Source organism: Arachis stenosperma, chromosome 3, assembly GCF_014773155.1.
Source record: "Arachis stenosperma cultivar V10309 chromosome 3, arast.V10309.gnm1.PFL2, whole genome shotgun sequence".
NCBI lineage: Eukaryota > Viridiplantae > Streptophyta > Magnoliopsida > Fabales > Fabaceae > Arachis > Arachis stenosperma.
In genome coordinates, this window is record NC_080379.1 from 113,169,466 (window position 1) to 113,178,799 (window position 9,334).

Here is a 9,334-nt window from a genome sequence, read left to right on the forward strand (position 1 = left end):
GAATAAAGTTTAGTTAATAATATTATTATCGAGCTAGACATTCGCCGATAGGAGTAAATATTGGTACTCTTCAGTGAACGTATCCTTGCTAATGCTTCACCATATATCTTTTATTATTATGTTGTTAATATCATTTATATTAGTAACTCATATACATTATTACTTTTGTTTTAGTATATCCAGTTTTCATAATTATCCGTTTTGGATATTTATAACTTGAATCGTTGACTCAATAGCTTGAAACCGCGACACCCAACCCCCCTCTAATGACATGTACCCCCTCTAACACACTATATAATTATTATCATCAGCCATTAATCTTCCTTTTTCACCACTGAAAGGAAGGAAACAAGCAAGAGAGAGAGAACGTGAGAATTCCATTGCACCGTAAACTTCTGGCTTTGATTTTTTGAGATCCGTAACTACAATAAAAGTGTTCGTATCCTCCTCCTCTACACGTTGGCATTACTTTTGTCCGGCGGAAGTTGACGGTGACGTAGCTCCCATTCCCTTTGAGTTCGGCCAATTGGAGTTCTAGGAGGCACAGACGATTTCTGACGTTTTCTTCTTCAGCAGCTCGATCAAAATGCTTCTCCGGAGTTTTCGTTATTTTGATTTTGTACAGAGGTAAGGTTTTGGTAACTTTATAATAACTAAATGTGAATTTGATATGTGATTGTTTGTTTCATTGATTATTGATAGAATTTGACTGAATTTATGTTGAATTTTTGTGATATATTGATATTTGTGATTAGTTTAGGGTTTGGTCAGTTTAAGTGCATCCAAGAACCGAATTATTTTGATGAATTCGGGACTGGAATGTTGTTGGTAATCAAGTGAAATTGGTGAGATTTGATGATGACGTTGAGATTTAATAAGAAATAAATTGATGACATGCTTTATGTAACACCCTACCATACAGAGCTTTATGCTTAAGCCGTAAAACAGAGGTGGTGTGATATTACGACCTCTAAAATGAAATATATACATATAGTAGTGGAAAGAATATAATAACTAGGATCCTTGAAGGTGAAACAAAATCACAAAATAAAAAGCTCAATGCTCAGAGCATGAGATAACTTGCGTAAGAAGAAACCTAAAGATCATAGGTATAAATAGACAAAAAGAGAGAATAGAGAGTCAAGGATACAGAATAACTAGCTCCTAACTCAGCCTGCGAAGCAAAGGTTGGCCGGAGAATATTTACACACATATATACATCTCCCATCAACCCAAAATACAAAGATAAAACCTTAACTCTTCTTAAACTTCTAAGAGAAATAAAATAAACAAGTTATTTGGAGAGAAAGCTAAGTATATACACATGAACTATACAGTAAAAAGGAACCCAGAAACCACTCCACTTCAGAAGTCCAGATACTTACCGAGGAACCTCCCGACCTGCATCTGAAAAATAGCAACATAGAATGGGGGTGAGAACCAGAGTTTCTCAGCATGGTAAAGATGCCACGCGCATAGTACATAAGGTCCTGGGAATGCCAGAGGCAATCCTAGAACGCCGACACGCAGATTTTAAAGCTTAAGTTACTCAACAAAAACCATAAAAGGGTAGGTGTCTAGGGAATATCCAAACCCAACTTAAGTTTAATCTTGACAGTAGTCCTGCCCGCGTTTCCTCTGTTCCTCCATCACCAATAATTTAGCAAAGACAGACAAACAGACAATTTCAAGCACAAGTAGAAAGCAAGTAGTGCAAGTAACAAATATAGCAATTAACAAAATATATACAGTTAGGCACTCCCAAATAATGCATAGCAAACAAAAAAACATAATGCACATGATGTATGCATGTCCTATGGCTGATGAGGTTCATCTGTCGGTTATCAAGCCAACCCAACAAGTCCGAAACCCTTGGACTGTTCCTCGTCGCGCATCCCCATAAGTCTATGCATAGCTTTTTCTCATTTCATTCATAATTCATACATTCATACATTCATATATAACTTACTCAATGGAGGATATCCATTTCTGGGAATTTATACGTGCTTAGTCATCCTTACGACGTATGGTCAATAGAGTATCGAGTCTCAACTTGGAACACGTAGTGGCAAGCCACGATTCTGTACCCAGGGAGACTCGTATATTAGATAACATTAAATTCATAAGCCACATGAGTATTCATAATCATTTATATTCATTACATAATTGTTCATCATAGCCATGGCATCATATATCCTTCATGCATACACATTCTCCTCATATTATCATCACTTTTAACCTTTACTTCATCCCCAAGTTACCTCTATTACCTAGCCCAATGTTATTACTAGACCTACCTAATAAACCCCAATTTTGTGGTTTATCTTGTGCTTAATTTAGGGAATTTTATCAACTTTTCCCATATTTATTCAATGAAATAGCATGGTTTTGTAATTCTCCCTTAATTTACGCTTAAGTGTAAAAACATGCTTTTTAGGCCTTTAATTTGATAATTTTAATCTACCTTTGATTTCACTAGATGCCTTGATATGTTTGTTAGTGAATTTAGAATGAAAAGAGCTAGGAATGGATCAAAGGAATGAAGAGAAAAGCATGCAAAGTGGAGAATTCATGGGAAATCAAGGATTTGGAGTGCATACATCGACGCGCACGTGTGACAGACGCGCGCGCGTGGATATGAAGTCGCTTGGCAACGCGTACGCATAACAGACGCGTACGCATGGAAAGAAAATGCCAAGCGGCATGTACGTGTGACCCATGTGTACGCGTCGCTGCTTGCACGTGACCTCATTAAAGTGAAAACGCTGGAGGCGATTTTTGAGCTTCCCAGGCTCAAATCCAACTGATTCCAGAGACTATTTCATGCAGAATTTAAGATGGGTCAAGGGGGGAGAGCACATAGTTGAGTTTTCATCATGCTTTAGTTTGTTTCTAGAGAGAGAAGCTCTCTCTTCTCTCTAGAATTAGGTTAGATGTAGATTAGGATTTCTTTAGATCTAGGTTTAATTCATGATTTGATTTACTTTTCCTTTCTAATTTCTTGTTCCTTTACCGTTGCTTTCCTAGTTTAGTATTTTACTCGTTGTATTTGTTTACTTTGTTGTTGATGCACTCTTGTTTCTTCTATTTTTCTTTAATGTAATTTACGTTTGACTTCATTTATTGTTTAATTACTTTGTTGTTGTTAATTTCTTGCAATTGGTAGTTGTAGATTTATATTTCTTGCAATCTTATTTTGCTTTCTTTTTATGCCTTCAAGTGTTTGACAAATGGAAGGATGTTAGAGTAGATTTTTGTGTTCTTGCCTTGGGATGGTAACTTAGGTGAACTTGAGTTGCTAATGTCCAAGTGATTGATGATTGGTGTCCATTGACTCTAGCTTCCACTAAGTTAATTAGTGAGGCGGCTAGGACTTATGGATTAGGATTGATGTAGCTCATTTGACTTTTCTTCACTTGTTAGAGGATGACGTAATGAGATTGATCCTTGCAATTATCATTTTGTGGTTAGTAACAAGGATAAAGATCCTTAACCATCAACCCTTGCCAAGACCTTTTTATTATTTGAGTTTCCTTTACTTTATTGCCATTTATTTTTCTTGTCCCTTATTCAAAACCCCAAAAACATTTTGCCATAACCAATAATAAGAACACTTCCTTGCAATTCCTTGAGAGACGACCGGAGGTTTAAATACTTCGATTATTTTATTGGGGTTTGTACTTGTGATAAACTAAATTTTGATTGAGGATTGTTTGTTGGTTTAGAACTATACTTGCAAGGAGAATTCATTGAGAAATTCTATACCGACAAATTATCTTCTCATCAAATGGCGCCGTTGCCGGGGAATTGCAAATGTGTGCCTTGTTATTGGTTATTGTATATATGTGAATATTGTGAATATGGTTAACTTTTGTTTCTTTGTTAGTTTTTGTTAGTTTTAGGACTTTGTTGATAACCTTTTGTTAATTCTTATTTTTATTTTCTTTTGCTATCATAAATTCTCACCCTTTTGGCTTTGAGTGTGGTTACAATTATGTTGTAGGAAATGGGAATTTCAATGAGAATGTGCATCAAGGATGGGACAACCAAAGGTAGGAAGAGCCTCAAGCTTATGGACAACCTTCTTGGCAACAACCTCCTCCGGTCTCCTATAGGTATAATTCCACTCCTAATGCATATCTATCTAATGTATGTGGTGATCCTCATTGTGGTTGTCAACAACCACTACCATATGCCTATGAACCTCATCCTCAACATAGCCCTCAACCATACTCACAAGCCCCTTTTTACCAAATACCTTCCTATGATCCACCCCCATCATATAACCAAGCACCCTTTCCTCATCCTTGTGACCATTATGAGAGAAAACCTATAGAACCACCTACATTCCAATACAATTACTCCCAAAGACCACAAATTCCATACATACCACTTCCATACCCTTACCAAGAAGAACCACTTTCCTATCATGAACCCTTCCTTCAAAATAATGAACCCACCTATCAACCCTAATCTCCAATAGATGAAACCCTTTGTCTTATTCTTCAAGAGCAAGAAGAGATGAAAAGGTAGGTACTAGAATTCACCGTCGCCTTGACCGAAGAAGTAAACCGATTAGCCTCCCAATGCTTGAACACTCAAAGCACTCCCATGGCCACATGTGGAGAATCAATTGAAGAGCATAGCATGAAAGATAGATTGGAAACTCTGGTGGAAAATGAGAAATGTTACTTTGTGTTAGAACAATTGGAGGAAGCTATGATTGTTGAAGAAGAGGAAGAAGTGGTTAAAGATTTAGGAGATGCGGAACCTCCAAGGGAATCTAAAGTCATAGAAAATTCTTCCAAGAAGATTGAATTTGATGTTGAGGAGGAGAGTGCACAACCTCCAAAACAATTTCTGAATGAAAACTTGGAGGGAATGAAGCAAGAATTGAGTTCCCTTGGTGATGAAGATCATGCATCAAACCTTCTTGGTGGTGAATCCTTTGAACTTGAAGAACCTTCTTCCGGTGAGATAGAAAGAAATGTGGAGGTAGATTTCTCTCAACCTCCCATTTATGATTTGAGTGATGGAAAAGAGTTACATGAATTTGATGAGCAAAGGATTGAAATTGAAAAATCATGTGAAGAGGTGGAGGTCCTTAGAAGAAGGATGGGAGTCGAATACGCTTTGTCAAGATCCTTGGAAGTGTTTTTGCTTAGGTTGTCATCTACTCCTTCATTTGAGTGGGTAAAACTCATCTCTATTAGCTTTATTGTCCCACTTGAGTATGACTTACTTGAAACGGATGGTTGATGAGCGGATAATTTGTACGCTTTTTGGCATTGTTTTTAGTATGTTTTTAGTATCTTTTAGTTAGTTTTTAGTATATTATTATTAGTTTTTAGTTAAAATTCACTTTTCTGGACTTTACTATGAGTTTGTGTGTTTTTCTATGATTTCAGGTATTTTCTGGCTGAAATTGAGGGATCTGAGCAAAAATCTGATCTAGAGACTCAAAAGGACTGCAGATGCTGTTGGATTCTGACCTCTCTACACTCGAAGTGGATTTTCTGGAGCTACAGAAGCCGAATTGGCGCGCTCTCAACGGCGTTGGAAATTAGACATCCTGGGCTTTCCAGCAAAATATGATACTCCATACTTTGCCCAAGATTTGATGGCCCAAACCGGCGTTCAAAGTCACCCTCAGGAATTCCAGCGTTAAACGCCGGAACTGGCACCAAAATGGGAGTTAAACGCCCAAACTGGCATAAAAGCTGGCGTTTAACTCCAAGAAGAGTCTCTACACGAAAATGCTTCATTGCTCAGCCCAAGCACACACCAAGTGGGCCCGGAAGTGGATTTTTTATGTCATTTACTCATCTCTGTACACCCTAGGCTACTAGTTTTCTATAAGTAGGACCTTTTAATATTGTATTTTCATCGAGGAATCTTTTGATCATGTTTTTATGATTGAACCCTCTTTGGGAGGCTGGCCTCACGGCCATGCCTAGACCTTGTTCTTATGTATTTTCAACGGTGGAGTTTCTACACACCATAGATTAAGGTGTGGAGCTCTGCTGTACCTCGAGTATTAATGCAATTACTATTATTCTTCTATTCAATTCCGCTTGTTCTTGTTCCAAGATATCACCTGTTCTTCAACTTGATGAATGTGATGATCCGTGACACTCATCATCATTCTCACTTATGAACAAAGTGACTGACAACCACTCTTGTTCTACAAGCATACGAGGCTTAGTGAATATCTCTTGGATTCCTGATACACGATGCATGGTTGATCGCCTGACAACCGAGTGCTCGCCTGACAAACGAGCCAGCCATTCCGTGAGATCAGAGTCTTCGTGGTATAGGCGAGAACTGATGGCAGCATTCAAGAGAATCCGGAAGGTCTAACCTTGTCTGTGGTATTCTGAGTAGGATTCAATGATTGAATGACTGTGACGTGCTTCAAACTCCTAGCAGGCGGGGCGTTAGTGACAGACGCAAAAGAATCGATGGATTTTATTCCGGCCTGACCGAGAACCGACAGCTGATTACCCATGCTGTGACAGAGCATAGGCAACGTTTTCACTGAGAGGATGGGAGGTAGCCACTGACAACGGTGAAACCCTACATGAGCTTGCCATGGAAAGGAGTAAGAAGGATTGGATGAAGACAGTAGGAAAGCAGAGAGACGGAAGGGAAGGCATCTTCATACACTTATCTGAAGCTCTCACCAATGATATACATAAGTATCTCTATCTTTATCTTTATGCTTTATTCATCATCTATACCCATTTGAGTCTGCCTGACTGAGATTTACAAGGTGACCATAGCTTGCTTCATACCAACAATCTCCGTGGGATCGACCCTTACTCGCGTAAGGTTTATTACTTGGACGACCCAGTGCACTTGCTGGTTAGTTGTGCGGAGTTGTGTTTATACCATGGTATTGAGCACCAAGTCTTTGGAGCCATTACCGGGGATTGTTCTGTGTAAAAGTAGCGATCACAATTTCGTGCACCAAGTTTTTGGCGCCGTTGCCGGGGATTGTTCTTGAATTTGGACAACTGACGGTTCATCTTGTTGCTTAGATTAGGTATTTTTCTTCAGAGTTCTTAAGAATGAATTCTAGTGTTTCATGGTGATCTGTTGAAATCTGGCTGGCTGTGAAGCCATGTCTAATCTTATTGGACCGAGGTTTCAACTGATCATCACAATAGCTTGTTGATCTCTATCAATCTTGCTATTGGAGCAATGATCTGCTAAGGCTTGGCTGGCCATTGGCCATGTCTAGTGTTTTGGACCGAAGCTTTCTTTGAAAGCTTGGCTGGCTGTGAAGCCATGTCTAATTCCTGGACCGGAGTCTTAGACTAGCATTGCAATGATTCCTGGAAATTCAAATTGAGAATTCTGAAACCTTTATTTTCTGTTTTCACATAATTTTCGAAAAAAGCACAAAAAAAAAATTTTTTTTAAAATCATAAAAATCAAAAATACTTTATGTTTCTTGCTTGAGTCTAGTGTCTAATCTTAAGTTTGGTGCCTTGCATGCCTTGTTTATTTGATCTTGGTTCTATTTTCAAGTCAATAGTACAGGGGACTGAAGATTCAGAACATGCAGCAGAGGAATTACACGGAAAAGCTGGGCGTTCAAAACGCCCAGTGAAGAAGGACAGACTGGCGTTTAAACGCCAGCCAGGGTACCTGGTTGGGCGTTTAACGCCCAAAAAGGTAGCATTTTGGGCGTTAAACGCCAGAATGGATACCATTCTGGGCGTTTAACGCCAGGATGGCACAAGAGGGAAGATTTTGTTTTTCAAATCAATTTTTTTTCAAGTTTTCAAAGTTTTTCAAAATCAAATCTTTTTCAAATCATATCTTTTCAATCAAATGTTTTCAAAATCAATTTCTTTCCTTTTTCAAAGATACTTGCTAACAATTAATGATTTGATTGAACATCTCAAGTTTGTTACCTTTTCTGTTGAGAAAGGTTTAATGTTTGAATCATATCTTTTCTTGTTAGGCAAGTCATTAATTTTTAAAATCAAATCTTTTTAAAATGTTTTTCAAATCATATCTTCTCAATCACATCTTTTTAAAACCATAACTTTTCAATCATATATTTTTAATCACATCTTTTAAAAACCAATCATATCTTCTCAACCATATCTTTTTCAAAATAGTTTTCAATCAAATCTTTTTAATTTCTAATTTCAAAATCTTTTTCAAAAATCACTTTACTCCTTTCCCACTCTTGTTTTCGAAAATCAATTAGTGTTTTTCAAAATGTTTTCAAAATCTTTTACTTAATTTTCGAAAATTACTTCCCCTCTTCTCACATCCTTCTATTTATGGAGTATCACTCCTTCTTAATGCACAATTCGAACTCTATCTAATCAAGTTCGAATTCTTCTACCTCCTTCTTCTATTTTTCTTTTTCTCTGACACCTCAAGGAATCTCTATACTGTGACATAGAGGATTCCACATTTTCTTGTTCTCTTCTCTTTCATATGAGCAGGAGCAGAGACAAAGGCATTCTTGTTGAAGCTGACCCTGAACCTGAAAGGACCTTGAAGCGAAAGCTAAGAGAAGCTAAGGCACAACTATCTGTTGAGGACCTGACCGAATTCTTCAAAGAAGAAGAACCCATGGCAGCCGAAAATAACAACAATGCCAACAATGCAAGGAAGGTGCTGGGTGACTTTACTGCACCTACTCCCGACTTCTACGGGAGAAGCATCTCTATCCCTGCCATTGGAGCAAACAACTTTGAGCTTAAGCCTCAGTTAGTTTCTCTAATGCAACAGAATTGCAAGTTCCATGGACTTCCATTGGAAGATCCTCATCAGTTTTTAGCTGAGTTCTTCCAAATCTGTGACACAGTCAAGACTAATGGGGTTGACCCTGAGGTCTACAGACTGATGCTATTCCCTTTTGCTGTAAGTGACAGAGCTAGAATATGGTTGGACTCACAACCTAAAGAAAGCCTGGACTCTTGGGAAAAGCTAGTCAATGCCTTCTTGGCAAAGTTCTTTCCACCTCAAAAATTGAGTAAGCTTAGAGTGGAAGTCCAAACCTTCAGACAGAAGGATGGTGAATCCCTCTATGAAGCTTGGGAAAGATACAAACAATTAATCAGAAAGTGTCCCTCAGACATGCTTTCTGAATGGAGCATCATAGGTATTTTCTATGATGGTCTCTCTGAACTATCCAAGATGTCTTTGGATAGCTCTGCTGGAGGATCTCTTCATCTGAAGAAGACGCCTACAGAGGCTCAAGAGCTCATTGAAATGGTTGCAAATAACCAATTCATGTACACTTCTGAAAGAAATCCTGTAAACAATGGGACAAGTCAGAAGAAAGGAGTTCTTGAGATTGATACTC

The 9,334-nt window shown here is 38.2% G+C and overlaps 1 non-coding gene across 1 annotated transcript; it reads right to left on the reverse strand.

Moving 5' to 3' along the window:
• Window positions 1–9,003: 9,003 nt before the first annotated feature.
• On the reverse strand, window positions 9,004–9,111 carry LOC130971422 (small nucleolar RNA R71). The gene has a single exon (XR_009082643.1). It is a non-coding gene; the product is annotated as a small nucleolar RNA R71 (small nucleolar RNA).
• Between the last annotated feature and the right edge of the window lie 223 nt (window positions 9,112–9,334).